At 34.9% G+C, this 24,126-nt stretch overlaps 2 long non-coding RNA genes across 3 annotated transcripts in view; both read left to right on the forward strand.

Annotated features, from left to right (window-relative positions):
- Positions 1-10,865, forward strand: part of LOC131146730 (uncharacterized) — a 29,681-nt gene extending 18,816 nt beyond the window's left edge. The window contains exon 2 of one of the 2 annotated variants that reach the window (XR_009134447.1): positions 10,247-10,865. This is a non-coding gene — a long non-coding RNA (uncharacterized LOC131146730). The remainder of the gene's footprint in view (positions 1-10,246) is intronic. The other variant, XR_009134446.1, reaches the window with a different exon arrangement.
- Positions 10,866-18,046: 7,181 nt separating this feature from the next.
- On the forward strand, positions 18,047-18,758 carry LOC131146731 (uncharacterized). Its single transcript, XR_009134448.1, has 2 exons — positions 18,047-18,381; positions 18,512-18,758. It is a non-coding gene; the product is annotated as an uncharacterized LOC131146731 (long non-coding RNA).
- Positions 18,759-24,126: the final 5,368 nt, after the last annotated feature.

The following is a 24,126-nucleotide window of genomic DNA, read 5'->3' on the forward strand; positions in this document are numbered from 1 at the left end:
GATGATGAACAACCTAGAGAGCCACTTATGCCTCCTAGAGAAAGACCTCCTCTTCCTTCACTAAGGCAAGTGAATCGACAAGATGACTTTTTAGGAGACCCCCACGTCATGAGCCCTATGACCAACATTGGGGTGATGAAGACCATAACGTTGATGACTTTCAAGGTAGAAGACCTTACCGTAGGGACCATCGTGACCCTTACGAGGATGTGACGAGGCAAGTGAAGATAGAGGCGTCCACCTATGATGGATAGATGGATCCTAAAGTCTTCCAAGATTGGTTGACTGAGATGGATTCCTATTTTGACTAGTATAGGATGACTGACCCTCATCGGGTTAAGTTTGCAAAAATGGGGTTGACGGGGCAAGCCAAGCTCCATTGTTTGAATGTCGAGAGGCAAGAGGCGAGGTTAGATCATAGGCCCATTGAGCATTGGGACCTAATGAAGGATAGGTTGAGGGAGAAGTATGTACCCCTTAGCTATAGAGAGCACCTTATGGATAAGCTCTATAGTTTGCGTTAGGGTAGCACGACCGTGTCAGAATATATGAATCAATTCGATGAGGTGTCTTTAAGATCTGGTGTCTATGAGATTGTCAGTCAGCAGATCTCCCGATTTTGCATAGGATTAAAGCCTGAACTGAGGAGAGAACTGTTTTCCCATCACATTGAGTCCCTTGAACAGGCCTATAATTTAGCTCATGACTGAGAAAATGAATAAAGGACCCATGGGAAAATGGTTTGGTATCTCTTCAAATGAGCCATACTCTCGAAAGGTACAGAGTTATGACAAGTCTCGACCAGTGCAATCAGGTCAAGTCACCCCCCGAGGGAGCAATCCCACAGTCTAGCAGCCTATGGACAAAAGAAAATCACTCATGACTAGATCTTCTCGCCAGAGTTCTGGAAATGCAGTGTGTTTCAAGTGCCATAAACAAGGACACTTTGCCAAACAATGTCCCACCAACAACTTGGCACTTGAAAGGGAAGATGGTGAGGATGAGTCTCAGGAGGATCAAGTATATGTTCCTGAAGTTGTACCTAGTGAGGATGAGTTGTCAAGTGAGCTAGATGAGAGTGCCTAGTTGAGTGTGATGAGACGCATTATGATCATTCTGAAGGATCAGAAGGATTGGAGTTGCACTTCTATTTTCCATACTTACATCAAGTGTGGGAGTAAAAGTTGTAAGATGATCATAGATGGTGGTAGCTGTATGAATGTTGTGTCTAAATCGACAGTTGAGAAGTTGGGATTGAAAGTTGAGTCTCACCCACAACCATATTAAGTAGCTTGGGTTGATGCCACCGCCATGCTTGTGGGCCATAGATGCCTAGTCCCCATTAAGATTGGTGATTATGAGGACGAGATTTGGTGTGATGTCCCTCCTATGGACATTGCCTATATCCTGTTAGGACGAGCTTAGTTGTATGATTTGGATGTCTCACACAATGGGCGTGCCAACACTTATTCCTTTAGGTGTAATGGCAAGAGAATTGTTTTGAGTCCAGTAAAGCCAAAAGGTGAGAAAAAGAAGGAAAAGACAAAAAATAGTAGAAAATCATTGAATATCATGAATAAAAAAGTAGTTTGAGCATGTGAGTCAAGATACACAGGTAGTGTATGTGGTTGTTACTAGGGAGACTGAGGCGCCCCTTCCTGAGGATAAAACACCATTGGAAGTATCACCCATACTTTCTGAGTTTGAGGATGTCATCTCTGAGCCACCTAGTGAGTTATCTCCAATGAGAGACATTCAACATGTCATTGACCTTGTTATTGGTTCATCTCGGCCTAATTTACCACATTATAGAATGAACCTAAGGGAACATGAGGAGTTGATGAAACAAGTGAATGAACTGAGAGAAAAAGGCTTTATTTAGGAAAGCATGAGTCCATGTGCTTGCCCTACTCTCCTCACTCCCAAGAAAGATGGCACTTGGAGGATGTGCATCGATAGTAGAGCAATTAACAAGATCACCATCAAATATAGGTTTCCCATACCTAGACTAGATGATATGCTTGATCAGATGGTAGGATCCAAGATTTTTTCAAAGCTAGACCTTAAAAGTGGATACTTTCAGATTAGGATCAGATCGGGTGATGAGTGGAAAACTGCCTTCAAGACGAAGGATGAATTATATGAGTGGTTAGTCATGCCATTTGGGCTAACTAATGCACTAAGCACTTTCATGAGAGTTATGACTCAGGTATTAAGGCCTTTCATTGGACACTTATTTGTAGCCTACTTTGATGATATATTGGTCTATAGTCATACTAGTAAGGAGCACCTTGTCCATTTGAGGAGTGTGTTCAAGGTTTTGAGATAGCAGAAGTTGTATGCCAATTTAAAGAAGTGTACTTTCATGACTACACACGCCATCTTCCTTGGTTTTGTTGTGTCTGAGCATGGCGTTTCTGTAACTCTGATAAGGTTAAAGCCATTAGAGATTGGCCTACTCCGCGGAGCATACATGATGCAAGGAGTTTTCATGGGTTAGCGACATTCTATAGGAGGTTCATTAGGAATATTAGCATCATCATGGCCCCCATTACAAACTGCCTCGAGAAAGGAGAGTTTACATGGTCGAAATCTGCGACAAAAGCCTTTTTGGATATAAAAGATTTGATGACTAAGGCACCATTGCTACACCTCCTAAATTTTCAGAAATTATTTGAGGTTGCATGTGACGCCTTAGGTGTAGGCATTGGAGGAGTACTTAGTTAGGAGGGACACCCCATAGCCTTCTTTAGTGAGAAGTTGAATGAGGTAAAGCGGCGGTATTCTACCTATGACAGGGAATTTTATGTTGTAGTACAGTCACTGCGACACTGGAGACACTACCTCCTTCCTTAGGAGTTTGTCTTGTACTTAGACCACCAGACCCTTAGGTATTTACATACTCAGAAGACGCTAGGTCATAGACATATGATATGGGTTGAGTACATAAAACAGTACACCTTTGTACTTAAAATCAAGCTGGTGTTTAGAACAAGGCTGCTGATGCTTTGAGCCAAGTTATAGCCACCATATAGACTCTTCAGGTGAAAGTTGTTGGCTTCGATAGCATCAAGCAACAGTACTCTCAGTGTAAAGATTTCTGTGATATCTTTTTTGATTTGCTTTAGGGAGTTCCTAGATCTCACATAGACTTTGTGATTCATGGTGGATTTCTTTTTAGAGGGGCTATACTATGTATCCCATCCACATTTCTATGTGACCAGCTGATTTGGGAATTACATGCTGGAGGTACTGCAGGTCACTTCGGTAAAGATAAGACCATAGTTATGATTGAGGATAGGTTCAACTGGCCTAGTCTAAAGAGAGATGTTGCTAGGATTGTTTCACAATGCCGTACTTGTTAGAAAACAAAGGGTAGGAAACAGACCTCAGGATTGTATACCCTTTTTCTCGTGCCACACATTCCATGGCAGGATATTAGTATGGATTTTGTGTTAGGTCTCCCCAGGACTGTGAGGGAAAATGATTTAGTGTTTGTTGTTGTGGATAGATTTTCAAAAATGTCGCATTTTATTCCATGCAATAAAACACATGATGCCTACATGATTGCCACTATATTTTTCAGGGAAGTAGTGAGACGTCATGGTCTTCACAAAACCACTGTTTCTGATAGGGATGCGAAGTTTGTGAGCTACTTCTGGAAAACCTTATGGGCATTACTAGGTATCAAGCTCTAATTTTTTAGTGCATATCACCCACAGACTGATGGGCAAACTGAAGTGGTAAATAGGAGCCTTGTGGGCCTATTGAGATGTTTGGTAGGTGAGAACATCACAACTTGGTAGTTATGCTTTCCTATGGCCGAGTTTGCATTCAACAGTTCAATGAATAGGACCACAGGGCTTAGCCCATTTCAGGTTGTTACAAGATATAATCTAAGGAAGCCTGTAGATCTCATTGCATTACCACATGAGTCTAGAGTGAGTGAGTAGGCTGATACATTTGCAAAGCACATACATGATTTACATTCGTAGATAAGAATGAAAATTAATTTAAGTAATGAGCATCTATTACTAATGTACATCACAGGTTGCAGGAATTTTTAGGAGGTGATATGGTTATGGTTTGATTTTGCCCCAAACGGATTCCTTTAGGAAAGGTAAGAAAGCTTCATGCCAAAAAGATGGGACCATTCAAAGTTCTCAAGAAAATAAGTTCTAATGCTTACATGTTAGATATTCCTTTTGATTTTGGTATAAGCAATATATTTAATGTTGAAGATCTAACGTCATTTCTAAAAGCTAATTCTTTTGCCGAACCTAGCCATACTAACCTTGCAGATGAACCTACTCTATTCATAACTCCAGTTGCACCAAAAAGCCAAATTTACCTTTATCACCACCATTAGTCCCACCAAAGAAACTCGAGCAAATTGAAGACATTATGGATGTTAAAAAAACAAACACACGAGTTGGAATGTACCAAAAGTTTCTGGTCAAATGGAAAGGGAAACTACTATCATAAAGTAGTTGGATTCTTAAAGATGATGTCCTTCGTCTCAACCCGGAGTTGTATACCAAGTACTATCGACATAATTCTCCGGAGGAGAATTCTTTTCGACCAGGGAGAGATGATGGGAATCAACATCCACCTTGAGTATCTTTCACGGATATTGTGACATATGGACGACCACTCGAAGTCCACCATTAGATGTGAACTTTATTTGCAGCAATTGAAGCTTCTCTTGGAAGTTAGCTTGGAAAGAGGATGGCAACTTGCAAACCAAAGAGTGTTGGTTTTTCAAGAAGTGTGACAACTTGCAAGTCAAAGAGTCTTGGTTTTCAAGATGCATTTATTTCATTTTAAGTTCCTAGACTTCACTGTCATAATTATTCTAGTTCCTAGGCACCTATTTTCTATGACAAACTATTTCCTAGGAACCTCATTACCTATGTTTTAAATGTTTTATTTTACTTTTGTATTTTCTTTAATCTTTTAAGAAGCCATGTGCAAGTTATGTGCATGTAAGGCTATAAATATGCCATCACTTGTATTATAAAAGGGATCATTGCATTATCAATTAAAAAAGGGAAGCCTTTGCTTGAATTTGTGAATCTTGTTACTCTCCTTGTGAGTGAGTAGTATGAGGCTACGTTCTTTCTCCCCGGAGATTGGGTGGTGAGAGACCACGACAACATCAACGTCATCATCAACACTACACGCCCACTCCTCTTTCATAGCTCATTGCCACAACCTCCTCAAGCTTCATTCTTGTCTCAAGATTCCTAAGGATCAACAAGCTTGTTTATGGTGCGATCGAGTACTCGTGCGTCTTGGTGTTTGTCATTCCGAACCTTTTGGTAAGATCGTTTCAATTCTCTGTTTGTGACCACCTAAAACAGCCCCTAAAAGTACCTTGTAAGCCTTGAAATTCTACCCGAATCCTTGATTGAAAAACCTTGTTCATTCTCTTTGAATCTTCCTAGATTTTTAACATGAACATGCTTGCTAGTACCGTGTTTAGGAGTTTTTGATTTGTACGCTAGGACTTGTGATCTAAGACTTCTAATATAACATCTTTTAAAGTGAACTTGATTACTTGAATGAAATGATCAACTAAGGGCTTTTAAACCAAGTCATGTACGTTTTCAAAATCTCAATAACTTGTGATAATTAGAATATGTTTGTGATGTTCATGCTTGGTAAATTCAATTCTTCCCATAGATTGTGATATTGTGCATGTGTTACAAAGAGGGTCAACCGTAGGATTAGGGCTACTTAGAACTGTCCTTCATCACAAAGGACACACACACACAGATATACGTGGAGGTAGAGAGAATAAAGGTGAATTAGGAAAGAGAATGGAGTAGGGAATTTTACCACAAAAAGCAGAGGATGACATTCTGGTAGCAAGCAATAAGTGCAACATCACTCCAAAACACTTTAGGTATATGCATTTGATAAAGTAAGGTGCCAATGATTTCAAAGATATGTCTATTTTTCCTCTCTGTAATCCCATTTTGTTGAGGAGTGTGGGCACAGGATGATTAATGGACAATACCAAACTGAGTCATGTAAGTAGTGAATTGTGCACTGAAATACTCTCTTGCAAAAACACTTCGAAGTAATCAAATTGGAAAATCAAATTGAGTCTTTATTTCATAACAAAAGGCACAAAATACATGAAATAACTCGGAACGATCTTTTATTAAATATTGCCAAGTCATTCTTGAATAATCATCCACAAAGGTTACGAAGTACTGGCAGCCCAACTTGGAACCAACTCTACTAGGATCCCAAACATCAAAATGAACTAACATGAAAGGGCTTGCAGCCCGTTTATTGATGTGAGAGTGAAAGGGACATGATAGTGCTTTCTCAACTGGCAAGACTCACAATTAAGACTAGTCACAAAACTTAAATTAGGAACAAGATGTTTTAACTTTTCCAATGAAGGATGACCAAGATGACAATGAATTTGGAGAGGTGCTGCAGCAGCAGTGCAGGCGGTAGAAGGAGATAGCGGCTCAAAGTGATAAAGTTCGTAAGCTTCACGCCCTCGACCAATCGTCTTCCTCGTCTCCAAATCCTTTATAACCACAGAATCAAGGAAGAATGTCATTGAACAATTCATGGATTAGTAATATTGCTAACAGACATAAGCTTGGAAGGAAATTTGGGAATATACAAAACCGAAGGAAGAGAAATAGAAGAAGTGGGATTTATAGTCCCAATTCCCTTGACTGCAGTGGTGGATCCATCAACAAGAGTTAGACAAGGTAAATTTGTAGGATATTGAAGAGTGGAGAAGAAGCTAGGTATACCCGTGATATGATCAGTGGAAGCGCAGTCTATGACCCAAGGACTAGGATGAGAAGTACTAGATGACAGGCATATTGTAGGATTACCTGTTTGGGCAAGAGATGCAATGGGAAGAGGAGCTTGTTGTGACACTTGATACTGTTGGAACTTGGAATACTCTTCCTCTAACATAAATACATTATGTTGCCTCCCACTCAGCTCCAAAGGTGTGGAGTCGATGGTGGTTGCATTGGCAACACGTGAAGTTCTACCGTGAAGATCCGAACATTACTTAATAGTATGATTACTTTGTCCACAATGAGTGTATTTACGAGAAGTGCCTCTACCTCGTCCATCTCTACCACGACCGCTCAAACCACCTCGATAACTTTTGCAGTTGTTTGGCAGAGAACTAGAATCACCCTATGTAGCAAAGGCTATCCTCTTTGAGCCAAATGCAAGAGTTGGAGAATGCGTGCTAAAGGAAGCACGAAGGACACAAGAGTAAACATCGGCAAATGATGGCAGCTTGATACTACTAAGTATCTAGGACTGGACTGCCTTAAACTCGGGTCTCAAGCCTGCTAGAACCCGAAGGACTGTCATTTGCTCCCTTTGCTTCTACATCTCACAAAGGTCGATAGTTATAGGTTGCACAACGTTAAGCTCCTCATGAATACGCTTCATCTCTCCAAAATAATTTGAAATGCTCCTACCTCCTTGTTGTAACTGAAAGTACTCCTGGGATGAATCATATGTACGTGTAATGTTACTGGATTATAGAAGCTTGGCATAATCCCAAATCTCCTTGCATGTATCTAGATGCATACACATCTGTGCAATCTGTTGCTTCATCGAATTCCATAAGAGGGAAACAATCAAGGCATCTTCTCGAATCCACACTTCTTTTCTCTTCTCATCTGAAGGATTAGATTGGAATAAGTGGTCATATTTTCCTAATTCTGCTAAATAAACTTGAACAACTTTAGACCATTGAACATAATTCTTTCCATCCAACTTTTGTGTCGTTGTCTGTGGCAGCGATGTAAGAAACATAGTTTTGGGATTCGTAGACTCCATCCCGACACTCACAAACTTGTAGCCACACCAATGTCAAATAAGAAGGACAATCAAAACTAATCGGGACTATCACAAACTATGTGAAGCACCAACACAACCACAGACAAGGTGAACGACTCAACTACTGATATAACACTGCCACAGCCTCACAACTTGACTTACGAACAGTGCCACTGCTCCAAGAAACTCACAAAGAAGCTTTTACAAACACCGGACATAAATTAAGTGTTTACCACGAGTGCATTGTCAAAAAAGGTTGGATTTTTGAGCAAAAAAAAAATGCCCAACAGCTTTATAATATTGTCTAGAGCAGGAATCAGAACATGGCGGAGGGAAAAAAAAAGAGGAAAAAGGTGGCCGGAAACTCTCTCATGCTCCGGTTCGTGGGTTCAGCACTACCAGCAGTTGGCTGGCGCGTGGGGCCTTTTCCAGCGATGGGGTTTTGTGGGGGTAGGCTTCGGAGGGTTCTGTGTTCGGGTGTATGGTTGGTTTTGTGAAATAATGATGGATGGAGGTGGATCTGAGAAGGGCAGCAATGGGAATGTGTTTTAGGGTGACGGCCGAGTATAATAGGGTTTAGGTTGGATCATGCTCTGATACCATGTTGATATTTTGATTAAAATGAATGACCTAACTTGAAGATAGGTGTCTCCCTCTATTTATACTACAAATTAAATGCATTCTAATGATAATAATACCCTTACTAACTCTCACTATAACACACTAATACACTTAATAATACTAAAAGACATAAATAACCTCTAACAGTATAAAAAGAAAGAAATTGCAACTCTCAGTGTCGCTGTGCACAAGGCTCCAGTTCCATGTCAAGGTAACGCGTGGGGGCATGGGACAATATGTTCACAGCCTTGCCTCTGCAGTTGTGAACTTTCAGGTCCTCCACATTTGGATGGGGACTTTGAGGTTTTGAGTTTTACACGCTTGCCCTCTCTCTTCTTGTGCCCCCCACCCCCAGGGTAATTTAAGTGTTCATTATTGCTACCAATGATGATTGTCTTTGGTACTCATTGTCATTGGGGATGCATATCAAAATCCAAAGTGAATGTGTGATAATGTGGGGCCTCCATATCTCCCAGCCATCATGATGGCATATCTGCAACTCCAGCCAAGATTTTAAACTTTGCTTGAGGCCAAACTTTAGTTACTTCAAAGTTGGATTAGGTCTCCAAAATTTTAAAGAATTTCAATCCCAAAATACCAATCTGAGGTACACCAAGAGGACATTTAGTGTGGTTTGACATTCAGTTATTCAAAAGTGAATTAATTCACAAATAGAAGTTTAGTTATGCTTGAGAATGTGCTTGTTTCCATGTGCTCTCATTAATTGAATATGCGATTTGACTGTGTTGATGATGGAATGCCAAGCAACGGTGGTATATTGCGTGTCTCCCATTTTTACATTCATTTGTCTTGCTCCGTATTCTTCAAAAGGTGGTCCCATTTTTCAGCCCCCATGTCATCACTAATGCTCAATGGTGCAATTGTTGTAAGGCTTCATGTCTGTCCTGCCTGAGGAAGTGCAAGTGGCAGCTAATCTGACCAATTTCTTTAGGTTCTCCTGTCATCACTTGTGGGGGGAAATAGGGTGATTTTGAAAGTATCTTTCTATTTTACATACCAGTTAGAAGCATAAATCATCATGAATTTTTGAGGGAAAGATTTATGAAAAATTCTGCATTTCTTTGATTTTTGAGGGAAAGATTATGAAAAATTCTGTATTTCTTTGATTTTTGAGGGAAAGATTATGAAAAATTCTGTATTTCTTTGATTTTTGAGGGATGATGCCTTGGTGAAAAAATGAAAATTGCTTTTCACAAACATTGTTATTGGCAGACAAACTTTGCTATCATTTAATAATATGTTTAAGCAACGTCTAGACACATTATGTTCCTCTGATATTCCACCAACTATTCTTAGCTCATGTATCTGCTGCAGCCTGTAGCAAATAAGCTGTAACTGATATTCTGTTCCCTTTTCCTCCTACTCCCTCCTTGCCTAGAAAAAAAATTGCATTAGTTTTTCTCCGTTGATGAAGGTTACAACACTTGCATTGAAGCTGATGTAACTCATTGAAATCATATTTCTGACCTGGAGAAGTTGTGGAAAGTATACAGCAGCTGGAAGCACCTGAGGGGCATTATACTTGTAGTCTACATTAGAACATTAATGGTGTATAACTCATCTTTTGATAAACATTCCATATATGTTCAGAGCAAACCAATTTACTGTCTACCAAATGTTGCAATCCAACAGTGAGCTCTCTACAGTGAATCCTTCCTTATTAGTGTTTTTTCCCCTTCCCATTACGCTGTTACTTTTTCTTTGCTCTATCATTAGTTGTGGTTTAGTCGCATGCTGTTCTGGTGAAAAATTGAACTTTCAGTTGGCAGGAATTGGTCCTCTGCAGCCCAAAGCATGGGTGAGAAGGCACTAAAATGCATGGTGAGAAGAGTCAGATGACACAGCACTGCATCGACACTTTTGTAATCAGGTTTGTACTAAATCTACTTGCTACCCTTGTTTAATTTTGTGAAATATGTACAAAATATAGTGACTGAACATCCTTTAATATGAAATCCCCCATGTTGATCCTGTGAACTGCTTTAAATCTCTTATACCTCTATAAAATGCCCATGTGATGGGTGGTCCCTGAGGGGTACTGTTCTTTACATCATCAGATGTTGGTCATGGAGTTATTGGCAGTATGCTGACACTTTTCTTGGTATTTGATGGCATCAATGGTCCTTTAAATAAAGGCAAATCTGATGGCCCAAAACCCTTGCCAAGCTGACACGTTTTGGGTATCAATAATCATACTGTTGACAAAATCATCTTTTTTTTTTCCTCTCCCTCAAGCAGAAATTATGGTTCTCATTCTGTCTAACCCGAAACAGAAAGGAACACTGTATGCCGTTACCTCAAAGATACTCTTTGTCTATTAATTGACAAATGCTGGATGATAATGATCTCTAAGTAATGATAATCGCTTATTTTTCCTTTTATTTAATTTTTGTTGGTGTGAGAATCATTCTAGGCCTAGAAACCCAAAAGTCAGTAGCAGTTTTTAATTGAGGAGAAGAAAAATCTTCCTAGCTGATATTTAGCTTGATGTCTCTGCTTCGTGAGAACGATTTTTATGACCCATATTCAGTTCCTCGTCTGGGATATTTTATTTTCTTTTTGTAAAGTAATGATGGCATGAAATCTTCATTATAATGTGGGATGATAAATCAGAAGAGTTGACAACCTAGTAAAGATGGAGACGAAAAATAAAAAAATATAACAAAAAAAGAAGACTTGGAAGTTCTTTAGAGAAAGGGGAGAGCAGGGTCGCCCACGGACCCCACGTGTGCTGAATCGAGGAGACATACTGATGCAAGTGCGTAGCTACGGGATCATGCGGGGCATGCTTGTGGGGCAGCATTTGCATTAAATCTGCTCATGCTGGTTTTTAACGCTTCTGGGATTACTCCCAGCACCTCACATGAGAGAGAGAGAGAGAGAGTCCAGGCGTGTGGAACACTTGCCTGTGGCCCTGTGAATCTGTATCTTATAATGAATGGACATGACTGAGCACCTGTTGGATTCTTACAAATCATTCAAGACAATTTCATGCAACCGATAGTACTATAGTGGTACTGCAGTAGTAGTGAGAATTAATGGCTTTATTTTGTGTTTTCCCACATCTTTACTGGTGGCTATTTTTTTTTTTGTTGACATCCCTGTGTTCTAATAGTTTATGTGAATTTAGATGAAATTTAATATAAAACTCGATACAAATTTATATTTGGTAAGATCTACAGAAATTCAAATCTAATATGATAGTTTAATGTCTCAAACAGATGCTTGATTTGTGTTTGGGAGGTTTAATTTCAGTTTTTAGGTTTAAATTTGTGTGGATTTGATCAAAATTTAACATAAATGTATATAAGACGAATTCAAATTTAAGATTTGAAATGTAGGCTGTCAAACATTGGGGCATTTGTCTTTCGGCATTTGGTTATCTACTCAGGTTTGCCACTCAATTTGACCATGTCTATTCATTTTCACCTACTTTTTAAAAATTATCTTTTGAAAAAATTTGGGAACAAGGTGAGGATGCTTTAAGGTCTAAAAATTTGTACTATTATCTCTTTTCGAAGTTGAATATATATACATATATATTGACATTTTGGTAGTATTTTGAGTAGAGTATAGTTGGAATCTATGCATAATGAAAATTTAACCTGTTTTGGTGAAGGTGGGTATGCTGGCAAATCACGTAAAATTATTGTATTCTCTTTTTGTCCTGTTCTAGTTTCTTTTGTCTTTACGCATGATTTTACATTTTCTATTTCGCTATTAATAATTGATTGGTAGTGGAACTTGTGGAAGCAAAGCGAGGTAAGGGGATTACTTGGGAGGAAGTAGAAAACACAAAATATATAGGAGCAAGAAGATGATGAAAGGAAATTCATATTAGCTCTTGTGTGTTTTATTCAACATCACGGGCTTGTTTGCCACACGAAAAACTTCCCCGCTTGAGAATATTTGGAGAAAAAGGTTCTGAAACTCTTTACCACCATGTTTATTTGTGGGTGGTTGAGTGAACTTAAATGAATTGGGTTTAGAATCATAGAATGTGGAGGAATTGCTCTCCTTTCTCAATCCTATTAATGGATGGAATATGGACGAGTAGAGATAATAAAGAAGAGAGAGAGAGAGAGAGAGAGAGAGAGGGTCAGAGTCTTGGATGGATGAGGTGCTGATTTTCTTCCTAACAGCAATAGCTGTTTGATTGCAACTCTTACCCGCCTTGAAACCAATGGGGAGTCCCATCAGCTTGCCCATCACACCATAATACCTACCATGCCCTTTGATTAATGCATGAGGAGGATTATTTTCTTCAACAAATGGTTTCAATGTCGAAAAAAAAAAATAAATCTTTAGTTGTTAGTCTCTTATTGTACCCAAAATAATGGAAAAAAAAAAAAATTATGGTGAGTGGGTAATATTTAGCACTTTAAAAAATTTATTGGCACCACTTATTATTATTTTTTTTTTCAAAATAATTCAAATGCATTTTTTTTTGAGTCTTCACTTTGTCGGAGAAAAGCCAAAATATTAGAGAGTTAATTTGTTATTCCAATGTGTGATAGAAGCATCAACAGGTTTTTAAGAGTACTAATAGTGTTTTTTTTGGGATTACGCACCGGATATCCACGCGTCCGTTTTACGGTTCACGTGACTAATCCTGTGCCCCTTGAAGTTGACCCCACAACTCCAAAGGGAGGGTAAATTCAGGAGTTCAGGGACGGAAATGAGCCCAAAAGGGTTTGAACATTTGATCTCGTGAAAGACACTCCTGCAACCCGCACTACCACCTGAACCGCACCATGGGGTTTACTAATAGTGTCTCTTCTTAAGGTGCAACTTTGCATTGAATTTTGCAAAAAAGAAGTTGAGTTTTATGATAAGTACGAGAAAATTTGTTGTTATATATATATATATATATATATATATATTTTTTTTTAACAATTAAAATGATAGGAAATAGTTGAACTTTAGATGATTTCAAAGTTAGCGTATAGTTGGTAGGAGCCTAATTATAGGCATGACTACAACTTAGATGACCAAAATATTTGGTAAGCATAGAGAATTGAATACAATAGCTAACTTTAGGTGGGAAATGAGTATTGAACTTTGGAAAGCATAGAGAATTATTTGCAATATATCACTTTGGACACGAAACGAATATTGAACTTGAAACCTTTCGGTTCCTACCAATAACCATAACTCGTTTTTAGTAGTCATCGGATGCAAGATTAATTAATTTTTTTTACTTGTTTATTTTTTATTAACTTTTATAATCAATTTAAGTATATTTTTTATGTTAAATTTTAAGGTATTAAAAGTAGGCAGACAAAAATATATAAATAGCTGTGAGTTAGTTATTAGTTGTAGATTAACTAGGGATGTTTATGTATGAGATATAAACATGTATGGATCTGTCATGAAATATATGGCACTTGTTCATTTTGCAATTGTCTTTTTCTATTCACTAACATGATGTTTGGTATTCAAGAATATAATAGAATGAGATCAGTTAGTTTATTTTTTTTATATGACCGAATATATTATTCTATTTCACTTTTAACTCATTCTATTCTATCATACAAGCGCTGCGTAATACTTTTAATTGGATAGTTCTAGGGAAAAAAAGAAAGAAAAAGAAACACGCATTAAAGTGGAAAAAATTTCTTTCATATATGTAATATGCAATAGAAGAATTATCAACTGGGTTTGCTTAAAAGGTGAGGGCAAAGTTGGATTTTAGTGAACTCGAGGTCTTAGGTTTGATTCCTCACTTTTGGTTTGCCTAGTGAATTATCAGGAATGTGTCAATAGGCGGGCAGGATTATTTCCTTTTTTGGGATATTGTGATGCTTGGATGGATCTGAAGGGTTTGTTCATGTTGAAGTTTCGATAATAAAAATAAAAAGCAATTGGAGAAAGATAAAGTGGAGAACTATTTTAGATGCTTGCCCTACCTTAGGTGTTGAATTTTAGTCATAGCTTGCAAGGATTAGGGTTTAGGGTGAGTAATGATTTCTAAAAATGATGATAGCTCTCTTGTTCGGGTTAATAACATCATTTTTGAATATGCAATGAATGTGATTCATGATTTGCCAAACAGTTGGTCTTATTGACTGTCCCATTTGGGCCCTGCAGGGGAAAAAAAGGTCATTCCTTTTTGGTACAATTTATTCTCTAGTATGTGGTTTCCTCCTCCAAATTAAAACTTAGATGCTTTTATCATTTTAAACATGTTTGGTAATTTACACAAATGATGGAGACCATTAGAAACTGTTCAGCCCATCATTCGTGGAAAATAATTTTTATATTTTGTAGTTATTATAGAACTATCACATTAATTTTTTTAAAATTTTTAATATTTACATAGAGTATCTAGAAAAAAAATAAAAGTGCTTTCTAAATTTTTGGCTCAAATATCAAAAAGAAACTGAAAAGGAAATTATAATCTTGCAATTCTTTAGAAAATTTTAAAATATAAATTAAAAACTATTTTCTATAACTAAATAGATCCTTAAAATTTTTGTTTGTAGTTTTATATATTTACTTAAGTATTTTTTTAAAAAAATAAAAAAATAAAAAACTTGTCTAATTAGTGTCCACCTTTGTTATCTTAGGTCTCATTCTCTAATAGGAATGAGTGAGATTAGAAATCTCAGTTTATCATTCCCATTCTTAGTTCATTTACATTCATGTGTTTGGATTCTTTAAGTTATTAAGAACTATTTCTCTCACTGCATTCTCACATTCCTATTTGGCTTTATTAATTCAAAGGTTTAAGAATGATAATTGAGCTAGTCCTACAAAATGGTTTTCAATATGCAACTCCTAAAATGTTGAATTCATTCTTATTTTTAGTATATTAGTGTCATAATTCAATCTCGATATTCTGAACATGAGTTTAATATATGCATAAAAAGTTAAAATGTTAGCTAAATTTGTTGCAATAACTAGTTCTATAAAATTTTTATTATAACTAGCTCAATATATAAAAGCTTGAGATATTATTATAAGAATTTTTTGACTTGATCGTCAATGATAATGGGTATCACCATAATGAAGAATTATTAGAAAACTTTAATATATTCATGTGAAAATTGTTGGGAATTTAATAACAAATTTTTGAAACCTGTGAGAAACAAAATAGAGAACGAGTATATGCCAAAGAAAAATCAATCACATACAAGACAATATTTATGTGGTTCGGCAATTTTGCCTACGTCCACGGAGTTGTAGGAATTTCACTATTATTAGGAAGAAAATACAGAGAGTGTGGCGATACAATACTCTCTTTCTTTCCTCCATGGACTAAACTTTAGGATAGAAATATCTCATTAAAGAAAAGTCGGGTCATCATTCAGATCGAACGCAACTAGGCTCCACCAAAGCCCAACTTAGTGACATGAAATTTAAGTTTTGTTCAAATAAAATCCAAAACTTATAAATAAATTGATTTAGATATAAAATATGAATTTTATGCTTTTAAGCAGTAAAAATGGTTGTTTGGTTCATGAGAAAAAAAGAAAAGGAAAAGAACTTTAAAAAGCGTAAACACTTTCTTTTGGAGGGTCCACATGGAAAAAGCAACCTCTTGGTTGTCAAATAATCTACAAATGAGCCTTGTTTGCGTATAATGTTGATCATGCTTTGGCCATCTCTTTATCAAAGTATTTATCATGCCAACGTCACGGATTTTTTCTTCCCAATTTTAATTTTTTATGTATGTGTTTAGGTGGTGGTGCGTGTGTATATATATATTTTAATTAATTAATCCAAGAAGTTTGTAAAGAGAAGTGGACTTTCGTGAAACGTAAGGGAAAATGTGAGATAAAAGATAAAGTTTGCTTGTCATTTCTTTTATATCCAAATCAATAAAGATTGCATTATAATTAATTTGATCCCTTTAAAAGAAACTTCTAAAAAAAAGCCTTACAAAAAAGAATTAGTTTATGATGCTATTAAAATTGTTTATTTTTTTGGCAAAAAAAAATTATAGGAAAGAAAAAGTTGACGTTTAAGAGGAGGCAGAAAGAAAAAGAGACATAAGTTGGCGAAGATGTATAAAATGACTAAAATGGATATGTCAGGAAACATATATAAATGCATGGACAATTGTTAGCTCTTAAAAATATTGATGCTTGTAAAATCAAATGATAGAAAAAGTGTAAATTTTAGTTTTTGAGAAGGGTTCAAATTCTTAACTTAAAAAACAAAAGTTAAAAACTAGCTCTATAAACTTAAACAGTTTGTGTACGAACCAAATGTGTTCCATTTAGCAGTGCGAGTAAGTCAACTTTATACTTACCCGGATTCAACTTTATACTTTAGTTTAAGTTGGGCTCAAGCTAATTGAGTAACTTGACAAGTTAAGTTTGATTTTTGTAATGTTGGTCGCAAGCTTAGTCGAACTTTTGTAATATTATTAATTCATATTATAAAAGTGAGATTTTATATATTACATATGTTTAATATTGATATATTTTAATAATGCATAATGATTACCTCCCAAAGTTTTGTAAAGTAACTTATCCTTGTTTAGAAGGAGAAAAGGAATAGGATCACATTAGACTGTGGGTAATGTCGACAATGCAAATTTCTTTTTTTCTGAATGAGGTGATGGTTGTTCATTCATCAACTTCACTTCTATCTTTTTTGCATTCTCCTAAATTTCTTTCTTTAAAAAATCTCATAAGAAAGTGTCTTAAAAACTTTCGGATAGGAATGTTTAAACTTTATATTTTAATATTTACTTTATTCAAAGCAAAAAAAAGATCCTTTAAAATTATTATACCTAGTTCAATCTTGAAATCAAAACAATAAAATTGCAAATAGGTGTTTAAGGATAATGAACGGGTTAAAGTTGGAATGACTTGTTTTCTCTTGGGTCAAGATGCCTCTAAATAGAAATGAATTTGATATGTAGTACTCACTGAATAGTAAAAATAATTATAAGAGAGAGCAAACTATTTTTAAGGATTATGAGCCATTGAACCACCCCTCTTAAATACTTAATCATTACTTTCTCTTCTATTTTTTTGAATTAGATAGAAGACAGATGCTCTCTTACCATTAGTTTTGTAAGTCTTTATTATTAAAGATTTAGATATAAAATATCTCATATCATATTCTAACTAATTATTTGAAAAAAAGTAAAAAAAATTATATAATAAAGAAATTTTCAATTCTGCGTAAAACAATATTTTCTTAAGTCTAATTACTTAATATGTAATCTTGGTAGTTGTCACTCGGTGTAACAAATTCAATATAATATTATGGTAGAGACAATGTTTATTTTTAAAATTCAAAATGAATGTTAAAAAAATAATAATAATAAGGAAAAAAAAAAAAACACTTGGGAGTGTCATGACTCATCATGTGGCCCGGCACTATAGCGTCACGGCGCAAATAGGGCACAAAAATAAATTTTTTTTTCATAAAAAAATACAATTATAATAAAAAAAATTAGCAAATAATTCAGAAGGATACAACGGTAGTTTCATTTGGAAAAGACAAATTAGCAAGTAATTTCTGATGGGTAGAATAGTAATTGAACTTGGAAAATTCCTCTTTTAGCATATTATTTCAGGCTGCCTAACCACCTCGTCACACCAAACGCGTTCACATATAAAATCAAAGGCGTAACAGTAACGTAAAAACAACCAATCTTTCTTCTGTTCGATCTCTTCTCATCTCCTATAAATCAAAACCCAATCCACCACCGGTTTTCGGATCTTTATCCTCCCCGGACCGCAGCGCAAGACGTCGCCACGGCGGTTCTAGCTTTTTCTTGGGCCGGTTCGGAATTAATTGGTGCAGGTGGAGAGTTCCAAAGGGATCGCATTGATCCGATGCTCATGGCTTTGAGTTTTATTCGCTCATCGGATCATGCGATCCCTTCGGAATTTTCCATCAGTGGCTCCAAATTGGCGCACTAATCCTTCCCAGGTATATGCGTTTTCTCACGATGTTTTCTGAATTTACTTGATTTTATGCTATAAAATTGCACGATGAACTCTACTGTTAGTTAAAATCTAAAATCTTGTTTGTCATATTTTCTTCTTTTTCTTCTTTTCAGAGGTTCGATCAATTTGAGCTTTTACAGGTCTGTTGAGATTTCTGCTGATGCGATTTGTTTTCTGTAGTTTCTCCCCGTTTTTATTTTAATCACAGAAAAAACTCGGCGACTGGTTTCTGAAAATTCATGATTTGTGCTGTATAACATCAGATCGATAAATTGGGATTTTTTTTTCAGATTTTATGCAATTTCTGGCAGAAATATATTCTGGATTTAATTATTATATTTTCATCATGGATCATCACCAGTCCCCATCGCGGTAAATTGCATGGTTGTTAAACTCTAGTGTTGATGTTCCCAATGACTTCATTTACATTCTAAAACATCTTCTCCTCCTCATTCTATCTATGGTATGCATGCACTATTTGCACCGATGAAAGTATGAAACCACACTTTGAGCATCTTCATGTTGTTATTTGTGCACTTAATTTTTTGTTTCTGAAATTGTTTATTAATTTTGATGCTTTGGGTTAAGCTTTTTGCGCTATATATCAGGCAGATGCCTGAATCAGCTGCATGAGTTGAATTCTGTCTCCATCCTGCCATTAATTTTCATTGGTTAATTGGAACGGCCGGTTTAGCTCACTGTCCACTCACTTAGACTCGAGATCAACTCGATCAATCAGCTTCCATGTATATCATCACTACATTTTTTTTTTCTGCGTATTGCTTAATTAGGGTATTTCAGAATAGTTAGTGCCCGGCGTTTTTTTCCCAACAAAATGATTGGTTCATAGGCAATAAACTCATAAACAAATCTAATCAATCATAATCAGAACCTTACTATTCATCAAAAGAAAATCTTATATATTGCGAACTGATGTGTCACCTTAAGATTTGTTAGAAAGGGGGTCACAGTCACACACCCATTGCGTTTTAATAAACGAGATGTCACATGATCGAGTTATACCAAATCCTTATTTGGTGATATTGTGATGAATATAGTTTCTGTTGTTATTTATAGGCTAGCTAGTCTAAGTACTATGCGTGGTTCATGCATTAATTATAAGAGGTATATGTATAATCACTATCTATTATATATCCAAAATCTAGAACATATCAACGACATATGTATGGCATGGTGTCTATATATATAAGGAGATGACTATTTCTGATGTTAACGGGGACCAAACCCAGAAGTTCAAGAGCTTGCAGGTAGATCAAATCAAACAATTCCAAATTAAATGCTTAGCCCAAGTTGTCGAATTAGTAATTAACTGAGGTTTTGATCTGCTATAGGATGTGTTTCCTTTCACAAATCAAACTTACACAATTAAGCCACTCAAATCTTTTCCTCTCACAATTAATGTGGGATTGGGAACTGGAGTTTTGATTGTACTTGTATATATATATTGAAGATGTCACAGGTTGCTAGTAGTAGAAGTTCATGTTTCATGAACCATGTTATGGATTCATTTCACGCTCTCACATTTTTTGCCTTGGAAAAATCTCCACACTTTGATGGCTATTCCCTTATACCTCCAAGGCTCCCAACACTAGTAATTAATGTCACACACTATTCATTTGTAGTACAGAAAATTAATACATGCCAACTGCGATTGCTTCCATTTTGCATGCATTGTGGAAATGATTTTTTTTCATTTTAAAAATGCATTTGATTTGTTAATTGGTTTAATCCAATTTACATTTGTGATCTATCATAGAGTTTATTATGTAAAAATTGCAAAAAGAATAATTTAGACTGCTGGCAAGTTGAAATTTTCTGTGTGTGTGTGCATGCATGTTACCAATCATTTCAAGCTTGTATGTACTATTAATTTATCTGAATATTGTTTTATTGACTCTTGTTCCATTTACCTAGATTTTAGATTACTTATACTAGACCTAACTAGCTCATCTACGTAGATAATATTATCTGTGTCGAGTAATATAGTTTAGTTGGAATGGATCCAAAGACCCAAATTAGGCTGAATAAATTTTATTTAAATTTTTTATAAAATTAAAATTAAAATTTGAACCCTAAGCTCTCAAATGCAAATAAATGATTTCCCCTTAAAATTTTATTTGACTAGGTTTTAATATGCTATTCTTTCTTTCTTTCTATTTTTCTTTCTTCTCATTTATCTTTAATCAATATGCAACATACATATAAGATTAGCAGACATACTTTGTATCCTCTCATTCTATATCCCCTACCAGCTTTAGCTGGTTTTGAAAGTTCAATGCTTCATTGCATCACATACTACATATAGTATTGCAAATACTTGTGATATATGAGGGTGAAAGAGACTGGAGAGGGGATAGCATATATATCAAATTGCACAATCTTCATTTGCCATTTCTAACTTTACATTTATAAGAATTTAAATAAAATACTATACTAACACTAAATTTTCATATAAATCTAAATTAAATCTTTAGATTCATACTTTCAAACATTACCATATAGAAAATTTAGAACAAAGTAATAATAGAAGCAATTCTTTTGCTTATTCATTCACAGAGGGAAAAGAAAACAACACCAAATTGCATCAAGCCACTTCTCATATACGAGCAGATGTATATGTAATAAATCAAACATTAAGAAGAAATAGTAAATAAATTTTGTTCTTTATTTTGTGTGAGAAAAAGAGGTTGGATGTAAATGAAAGCATTTGTGATATGAAATATAAGTGCCATTGGTTTTCAAAACAATGGCATTCACTAATTATCCTTTTAGATATATATAGAGTGGGAATCTTAAAGATCCCCACTTGGATCTGCAATGTCAAAAAAGCAAGAAACATGAAAGGACACAAGGTATACAACTTTAGTTTTTCCATCAAATCTCCTTATAATGCATTTTGGAGCATATTGCAGTAGTTGTTTTTTTTTTTTTAGACCCAACTCATCTCAATTTAATTCTCACACTACTAAATCATGTTTTTTTTTTTTTTTTTTTAAACTTTTAAAAAATGTAAATTGCTAAAATTTCGTATATATGTACATAGATGCCATTTAAATTCAGGGTCGTTTCATTTTGATTCACCTTCCATAGAATCTATATCTTTATGTCGGTTTGTAATTTTTTTTTTAGAATGTAAAATTGAAATTATTTAATAGCGCTTAAAATTTATTTATTTTTTAAAAAATCACACATTATGGACCTTAGATGAAGATTAATGAGTATTCAATAATGTATATTAATAATTAGGCTAAGATATTAAATTTGGTAAAAATTTTAGAACAGGGTCATGTTTATATATATATATATATATATATATATATATATTAAAGAATAATATTTAATAATATGTCTGTGTGAGTTGCATGCGTGTGACAATTATAATATAGTTGTGCTCGAACATATTTGAGATTGAAACTAGTTATTACCTCCTTTCTAAAATAGCATAGTTGGAAAGAATGACTTTCTTAAGCAAGTTGTCAATTCAAATATTTAAGATTTGATTCGTTTCAAGACCAAATCTTGGTATATGTGATGGAGAATTAATGTACCAAATGTCTATGTGATGTGAAGATGCAAATTATGTTGTATTATATCATTTTTTTATCCCATCCAATAAAATTCCTCTCCTTATGCAGTGAAATGAAAATCTCCTTCCTCCTTCAAGTTAGCCTCCCATGTTCTTATATTCAATCTCACATACACGTGCACCTAACATTTTCTAATATATATTATATTGTTTTTTTATTATTTTAATTGATCATATTTTTAATTGTTTATTTTAATTTAAAGACAAATGGGTATGAATTCAATTAGGTTTTTAATTTATTTTAGTTTTGAAAATGCTAACTAAACAAGTTATTAGTTTTAATTTTTTTTTTTTTTAAAATTTGTAGTTCTCATACTATTCAACTCAAATACCAAACAATTCCTAAAAGAAGAAAATAGAGAGAGACAAGTGTTTTGTAATGGTTCATTCTCAAACTTAGTGCTCGTTTCTTAAGCTTTTAATTAAACTCAATCTTCTTCGTGATAAACACTAAACCAAACTACATTATCAATTCTCCATAAACCAGCAAAGAGAACATCCTCATATGATGTACTTAACCCTGCATATCACGTGGACTACTTTTAGACGATGTACTAAGCTCATAAGAATCAAAGTCATATTAAAAGAATTAAAATCTCTCAAAAGTTTTTTAATTTGCAAAAGAAGGGCAATACAAAAAAGATCAAATTAAAGAGAACTTTTGGACAACTTTGTTTGTATAACTCTCACTAATGTCTTTCTTTCAATTTGAAACAAGTCAATATGTATAATTACTTAATCCTTAGAGAGAGATTGAGATGGAGAGTTGCTTCAACATTTTTTTTTTTCTTAATTTAAAAGGTTTCTTTCAATCTTCTTAAAAAAGCAATCAAATACAGTTTTATAGATATTGTCAGTCCCACTTTTTTTAATAATAACTAACTCTCCTTTAGTCATGATTTTTCTTATGGTTAATATGGGGAATGATAGGTGAATTCGATTGTATATGCATTTGTTCCAATTTTAGTAGGATCTCTAGGCATGAAATTTTTTTTATCATTAACTAATATTTAATTGTGGCCATTGTCATTTGCCCCTATTAAGCCCCCACCTTACTCAATGTTGGTAGCAATACTATGTGGATGATATATCCACCCTTAAGCGGTATTATAAGAAGAGTAAAAGATAAAGAATTTGTGATAAAATCCTAACTAAATTATAACCCAGTTCAATCTCTATCGTATAAGTAAAGTTGACATGATAACACAAGAGTGAATTATTAACTATTAAAACTTTATTTTAGAATATTTTCACTTTTTCAATTACTTAAAACATTCATCCCCTTCCTTGACCCATCTATTGGCATGCGTGTACATAGGTAGAAACTTATAATCTATGTGATTTGCTAGATTAGCTCATGCCTAGCTCTTAGCATATTTATTATACTAGTTTGGTGCGTGTGCTTTGTACGTGGTGACCCTTTTATGAATGAAATTTTAAATTTTACATTCCTTTGTGTGGATCATTATTGTTGAAATATATAAATATACATGTGTGCGCGAGTGTGCGTGTGCATGTATATACGAAATCAATTGAACATACCAAATACCAAAGAAATTTTAAAGCAAACATGAGTACTGGACAAAAAATAGTTAGAAACATTCCATAAAATAAGGTAATTAAGAGGACCTAACATTAGATATTAGGCAAAAGAAACAAGAACATGTTTATTATCATTGTAAGAAGGTAATTAAACTCTTTAGATTTGCTTCATCCTCTTCCTAGTACTATTTGTCACCTAATAATTATTCAATCTAATGATTATTAGTTATATCCATGACATTCTAAAGTTAAGCATAAAATCCTATTCTTGAATGTATCACAATTGGACGTGATTCCCTTTGTAAAATACAATGGGATAAAAACTTTCAAATGACATTGTCTTCTAGTTCTCATATATATGATACTTAAGTACTTTCCTTTTTTTTTTTTTTTTCCCCAAGATTTTGTTCAATTACTCTATAATTGTATGTGACTGCATATTTTGCGCATTTGGAGATGAAGTAATAACTCTCTTTCGTTGGAAAATAATTCTAATTTTAATTTTATTAGTGTAGAACAATTACTTTTGGTGACCCATCAAGGTGTTATCTAGATATGCAACATTCACAACTTCATTGA

The sequence above is a fragment of the Malania oleifera genome, chromosome 13, assembly GCF_029873635.1.
Source record: "Malania oleifera isolate guangnan ecotype guangnan chromosome 13, ASM2987363v1, whole genome shotgun sequence".
Taxonomy (NCBI): Eukaryota; Viridiplantae; Streptophyta; class Magnoliopsida; order Santalales; family Ximeniaceae; genus Malania; species Malania oleifera.